The following is a 6,706-nucleotide window of genomic DNA, read 5'->3' on the forward strand; positions in this document are numbered from 1 at the left end:
AAACATACATTTACCAAATTCGGGTCATGATGCTTAACACGATCCATTTATTTGAAAAGGTGTGTTTAATGACAAACTGTAAAAATATAAACTTGTCAATCTGATTCGTCGCATATTCGGGTTAACCATAATCGGGATCGTCCTAGACAAATGCTAAAACGAAACAGAACAGTACCAGGCAGCCCCTTTGGGGCGCGAGCCACACGGCGAGGCAATAAGGCCTGTCCAGCTTTATAAAAGATGAAAACGGGAGGCCTTGGGGCGCGAGTTATGAGCCAAACCAAGAAGCGTCTCCTGGTTGCAAAAAGGTTGTTTAAAACCATTTTAAAAGGTTGTTAAAAAGGTTATTTAAAACCGTGTTTGTGATGAATGATTGCAAATGTTGTTTGTACGACTCGGAATAATTACTATTATGTTAGTAATATTCGTTGTCGGATTTGCATGTTTGAAAAGCATAGTTTACAAATAGAAATGTAAAATGTTTGATTTGAACTAAATATGTTAAGTTCACTTCTTTGTAATTAGTCAAATTTGTCATCGTACTCGGATTAGACCGACATGGTATAAAGAACCAAGGATGATTATGAATTATGACTAATATGTTTACAAATGTAAGCAAATGAGAAAAATGCTAAATAAAAGAAAAGGGTGTTAAAATACCCATTAGAATGTAATTAATAGATAATATCATCGAGTCACGAAATAAAACCGTCATGGTATAAAGAACCAAGGATGATTTTTGTAATGGTCAAAATATGTTTATCATAAAAATGAATTAAATTGGTAAATAAAAGAAAAGAATTTCCTTTAAAATGTAATTAACCATTTAATATCACCGAGTCACGGATTAAACCGTCATGGTATATGGAACCAAGGGTGATTATAATTTATGGCTAAAAAGTTTGTCATAAAAATGATTTGAAAAATTTGAAATGATAAAAACCGATTACAAATAAGAAATGAAATAAAGAGGAAAGATGAGAACAAACACGTTTGAGTCTGACCCAGAACCCACAAGAGGCGCGAGCCTCTTTGCATAGCAAAGGGCTTCTGTCTCGGGCCAAAACTCGGTTTTGGCTCGTCTAACCTATATTTGAATCGTGTTATGCATTGTTCATGCATATAAACTCATAAAAACGGTAAAGACATGAAATAAATGAGATATTTACACCCTCAAACTTACATGTATTGATATTTGCGAAGTAGACGACTTTAAAGACGGTTTTCTAATTGTGACTAATCGCGATCAAAGAAGTTTAAAAAGGTGCCTTAAAAAAAGGATTTAGTTTTGAAAATGAGTTGAAATATGTTGTTGAAAAACATGTTGATTGATGAATTGAGTTGGTCAAATGGGTCGGTCGAATGCACGGCGACGGTGCCAAACAAAATGTGTAAGGCTTGTGTTTACGATCGGTAGGTCGTAAACACGTGTCGATTTTGTGACTTAGGAAGTCGGGTCTAGAAGTTTAAGAGAGAAGGAGGGGGCGGACTCTCGCGTGAGGATTGTGGTGTGTGATGGTGGGTATTTATAGAGAAATGTGGGATGGTAGGTCGGTTGAGTTTGTGTAGAGGCTAAGCAGACATCCTAAAGAGGCGCGAGCTACCTTGTGATACAAATGGGTGTATTGTCCTTTTCAATTTAGACGTGGCCTTTGCTCTATCCCTTGTTTGGTTTGTTTGATATGTGGTATTCATATAAGATGTCGTGTAATAATATGGGTATCTAATAAGATGATTTTGGGTGTTACTTGAGGTATGTGTTTTGTGTGCTTGACTCGAGTTTGACCCGTGTGAGTCGGGATTTTAATTTTGAGTCGGTTTTTGGCCCGGTGTCAGTTTTGACTCTAATTAGGGTCATTTTAATGGAAATGACACTACTACAAAAAAAAGCCAAAGAAACCGGTTAAAAATAGCCTTAGAAACCGGTTTATAACCGGTCTCTAGCTCATAGGTGTCTTAGCCTAAGAGACCGGTTATTTTAATCGGTCTCTTTAATTATTTCAAAGAGACCAGTTGTGTGCAAAAACCGATCTCTTTGATTATTTTAAAGAAACCAGTTGTATGTAGAAACCGGTTTATTTGATTATTTTAAAGAGACCAGTTATCAACCAAAACCAATTTCTTTGATTTTATCTTTGAAACCAGTAACGAAATAAACCAGTCTCTTATGTTTTTCTTAAAACAAAAAAAAAATACCATTCAGTATATTAAGGCCCGGATAATTAAAATCAAAAATTAAAATTAGATTACATCATCACCATAAAGATATACAAATCAGCAAGTCTTGTAACTTTCTGAAATATGATACAAATTCATAAGAATTTATCCACAATTATTAAAAAAAAATATATCTAACAAATAACAAGTCTATGAGCCAACTTTGTCCTCAGATCTAATCTTTACCCAACTGGCCAACTTTGGAGTCTTCAAACGAGTCGTCGCTGGCCTCGATGTTGTACGGAGAAAGAAACAAGCAATTTTATATTGACTGGGATTCATCAAAGGACTCGTTGCTGGCTTGGCATCGGTGCTATTAATGCTGTAAGATGAAAAAAACAAGCAGTACTATGTTAATACTAGATGAAGACAACATGTGAGCATACTTCCACCAGAAAGTTCAGAATTGTTTCCATGTACCATATAGTGAACATACAGACGTTACTATTTTAACTTCTAAAAGAAAAAGGATGCAAAGCACCGTAAGTGTACAAGCTCGCTCATTCCATCTGCTAAGAACACTATCAAGAGCTTCTTATCCACTTTACTTCCACCCTGACAAAACAACAGGCAGAGCATATCGCACAAAGAAATTCCCATGTTACATAAAAATAACAAATAAATTATTTCGAAGATGTGACTGGTGATAGTAACACCAACCTGGCAAGCCGTTCAGATCAATGTCACCGAGCATTAGATTCACTTCACCTTCTTTCTGAGGAAAAACACTCTGAAACGTGAACAACATATACCATAGCGTCTATTTTACTGCGCCTACCACAAGCTATTTCTAACATCTAACCATCTTGCTAGTATAACATATAAGAGAGCGACTATTTTACTGTGCCTATATTGTTAGAATCATTGGCACACAACTATTAAATTTTGAGCTCTAGGACCAAACACCAAAAAATGCAGGGAGGCTATACCATGCAACACGTGAAGATGTATTTACACTTGAGAAGGACACTTACATGCCGATCACTTAGAGACCAGGATTTAAGCGTTAGAATAAACCATACTTTCTTCCATGATGTCCAATCAGTTCCTGGATTTAAACAGATTTAAACGATAAATGTCAATGACAATATAAATAAAGTCTGATATGGCTGAATATTTTCATGCTCATACATTTTTAAACTCATACTTACGCTTAAACTAATGGTTATACTATCTTTCACCAAATAAAGATGGAGATTTAATATACGCTCAATAATTTTTTTAATAATGAGATGTTTATTGCACTGCTTGCATACCCAACATGTTCACTGCCATCAGCCTGATAGGCCAAATTAAATAACAATCATAAACTCAATGCTAATACAATAAATGGTCACTACTTACACGTGTGTTCTGCCATTATCCCATCCTGAAATCTTCTAAGCTCGGCCTCCCTTCCTCAAATTTCATGTGTCAGCCTAAATTACGAAAAATAGTAGAGAGCTTAGAGCACAAAAAACAAAGAGCACTGTGGGCTACACATTTGAAAGCATGCTACACATTTGAAAGCACGTGAAACTAACTTTACTTTGTGCTCTGAAATTGGTAAAATTGAGTTTCAATAGTCATTGGTAGTCTAGGTGACTTAAAGTAATTAGACAGCAAGAGCTAGGGAGTAAAGATAACCAATCAAAATCTTTAATAGACCAATGACAGCCAATCAAATCTATAATAGACCATGTGATGGGAAGACTTGGATGCAACAACAGGAAAAACGTAACCGATGCAGCGCTTTTCCATTTTTTTCTTTATTATTTGAGCTAACAAATCATCAATTTACTACATTCAGACGCAACTAAACAGAAAACTCGCCAGTTTTCAAATTTCAATGAAAATAGAACTTACAGACTTGATACACGATATCTAAGCATAGGATCTAAGGTGAAGAAGCAACTCAAATTGAGGTAGATGTAGTACGTAAGATACTCTTTCAGTCGAAGCATTTTATTCAAGCTGCTACATCAATATATCTACAAGATTATTTAAGGTCCTGTCTTTAGATTGTAACGAACTTGTCAACCATCTACACTACATTGAAAGCGTGTTTACTTCATGTTGTCTATGGCTTTGATGCCTTTATGTGACTAAAATGAACAGACTTGATGAAGTAGATCAGTTACATACCTATCCATAGTGACTGAAGAGAGCTAACCCAAGCAGCATTCACAATCAATAGTTCTAGAACTTCAGTTAAAACCACAAGTTACTCTACAAATTACTCCATCATATTATACTAATTCATATTCATAAAAGCATATAAGTATAATTAGAGTAGATAATTGCAGATAAACTACTTGAATCAAAAACAAATAAATTACTCGACCCTAATCAACAAATCTAATCAATTTGAGTCTAACCTTTTAAAAGAACAAAAACCATACTATATCTATCATTAAATAACAATGAAAGAATACAGCATCCTAATAGATCTAATTAGGCATAAATCGAATCCCCTATAAACCCTAACTAACTAAAATGAAATCAGTGAAAAATTATGAGTACCTACTATCAAAGAGGAACCGTCTTAAAGGAGACGCAACCGACAGGAAGCGGCGGTGCGCAATCAACAATAACCGTATATGTCGCCTTGTGAGCGTGCGATTTTGTGGCGACATTTGGGTTAGGTTAGCTGGTCGGCGGAAGGGCGAGATTTGGTGGTGGCAAGGTACGGCGGTGGGTGAGGTGCGATAAGGCGAGTGGTGCGGAGTCGCCATTTTCGATATGCGAGGACGTTTATTGGCTTTTTGGGTGCATGTGTGTGGGTGTGCAGGAAATGACTGTAGGTAGATAAACTATTTTTGAAGAGGTTTCATTGGATCAATATATCAGGAAAGATAAGAAATCGGTTATAAAGTTAACACATTTCTTAACTTGGATCTAAGAAACCGGTTCAACAAATTAAACGGTTTCTTATGATAAGAAACCGGTTTGAAAATCTGCCTGGTTTTTTATTAATGGTGTCTTTGATGTTATGATAAAGACATTCATGACATTATTTTTGACATTCGGGATTTGGGTTGACTCAGGTTGACTCGAGTTGCGGGTTTCTGTGTTGGTTTTGGGTCTGAAGACGGTTTTAACTCTAAATAGTGTTATTTTAATGCAAATGAAGTTAGAAAACCATTTATGAAATCATTTTTCATATCCGAATAGTGCATTAAACCGTCTCATGTATAGCCAATCCACGCACGCAAATCAAAAACACGTTATAGTCCGATCATCATCGGGTGGTTTTTGGGAGGTGCAAATATTGGGTATCTACAGAGCCCCCACTTTGACTGAGGCTTGGACAGGGCGAAAATCAAAGTATGATCTCTAGGTCAATCGAAGATTACAACCTGAAGACCATTGCGACGTCAAGGCGACTAAAAAAGGTTTGAGCCAAGGACCTGCCGTCGGGAGGGGCAACGTCGAGGCGACTCGGGGATTCGAGTCAAGGACCTGCCGTCGGGAACAGTTTAGAGTCTGTCGATTTCCGGTTCGGGTCGTTTAAAGTCCATTAGACTACGTATAAAGGCTCGCCAGCCATAAGAAGGAGTCATACCTGAGGCATCTTCGGGATATGTCCTTGAGTCATTTGCGCGTAAAGGCTCGCCAGCCGGTGTTGAAGTTGCGTTTTGAGGCTCGCCAGCCATAGGAAGGAGTCATACCTGAGGCATCTTCGGGATATGTCCTTGAGTTGCTTCTTGTGCGTGTGCAAAGGCTCGCCAGCAGTACATTTTGAGGCTCACCAGCCATCGAAGGTGCGTATAGGCTCGCCAGCCATGGATGGTCGAATAATCGACTTCGGGAAATAGGTTGGAACATCGGGCTTACTTCTAGATATCATCCGGTAATGACTTCCAACCAAGTTGACGTTGATCGGTTCGGCCAGGGAGCAACGAACTCCAACTTGATGGGGTCCTAAATGAACTTCGTGGGGATAGATCATCTGTGTGACTTCTATTTGAAAATCGGCACTCGCTAGGGAGTTAGAAACTTCTCGGGACTCGTCGGGGATATGAGATGCCGCTTGCTGGGAGGTAGCGTATGCCATGTAATCGACGGGGTTAAAGCTCTTCGACTTGACGGGTCGGTGTTTGTTGGGAAGAACCCAGTACTCAGTTGGAGTGAGTTTATCTTCTCATGATTACCTGCATGGTTAGTGACCAGACAAATCCACAGTCGCATACACAAGCACGTAGCACACAAGCATATAAGCATGTAAGCACATAAACAAGTAAGTAATTAGCACGTAATATCTCGCGTAAGGGGAGATAAGAGTTTCGGAAGTTGTGAAGCTTAAAATCTGTTAAGAGTTGGAATTTGTTTCTCATAGATTCGTGATTTGATAGATTGGAGACACGTGACCGTTACGACATTGACGCACATGGACGCATACTGACAGACTGACAAATAGGCGGTTGTGGATGCGACACAAACTCATTAGCGACACGACACGGGGGTTACTTTGATAGGCTTTGCCAATGTAAGTGCAACTCCTTGGCCA

General features: G+C 38.2%; 1 long non-coding RNA gene across 4 annotated transcripts; it reads right to left on the bottom strand.

The window, feature by feature from the left end:
• Positions 1 to 2,207: 2,207 nt before the first annotated feature.
• LOC141634159 (uncharacterized) lies at positions 2,208 to 5,034 on the bottom strand. 4 transcript variants are annotated; one of them, XR_012538916.1, is made up of 7 exons: positions 4,720 to 5,034; positions 4,342 to 4,401; positions 3,562 to 3,635; positions 3,147 to 3,265; positions 2,878 to 2,932; positions 2,699 to 2,772; positions 2,208 to 2,539 (listed from the first exon to the last, which is right to left on the bottom strand). It is a non-coding gene; the product is annotated as an uncharacterized LOC141634159 (long non-coding RNA). The 4 variants fall into 4 exon arrangements; XR_012538917.1 differs by lacking the exon at positions 4,342 to 4,401 and having other exon boundaries at positions 4,724 to 5,034; XR_012538915.1 differs by lacking the exon at positions 4,342 to 4,401.
• Between the last annotated feature and the right edge of the window lie 1,672 nt (positions 5,035 to 6,706).

Source organism: Silene latifolia, chromosome Y (genome assembly GCF_048544455.1).
Source record: "Silene latifolia isolate original U9 population chromosome Y, ASM4854445v1, whole genome shotgun sequence".
In the NCBI taxonomy this organism is placed as follows: Eukaryota; Viridiplantae; Streptophyta; class Magnoliopsida; order Caryophyllales; family Caryophyllaceae; genus Silene; species Silene latifolia.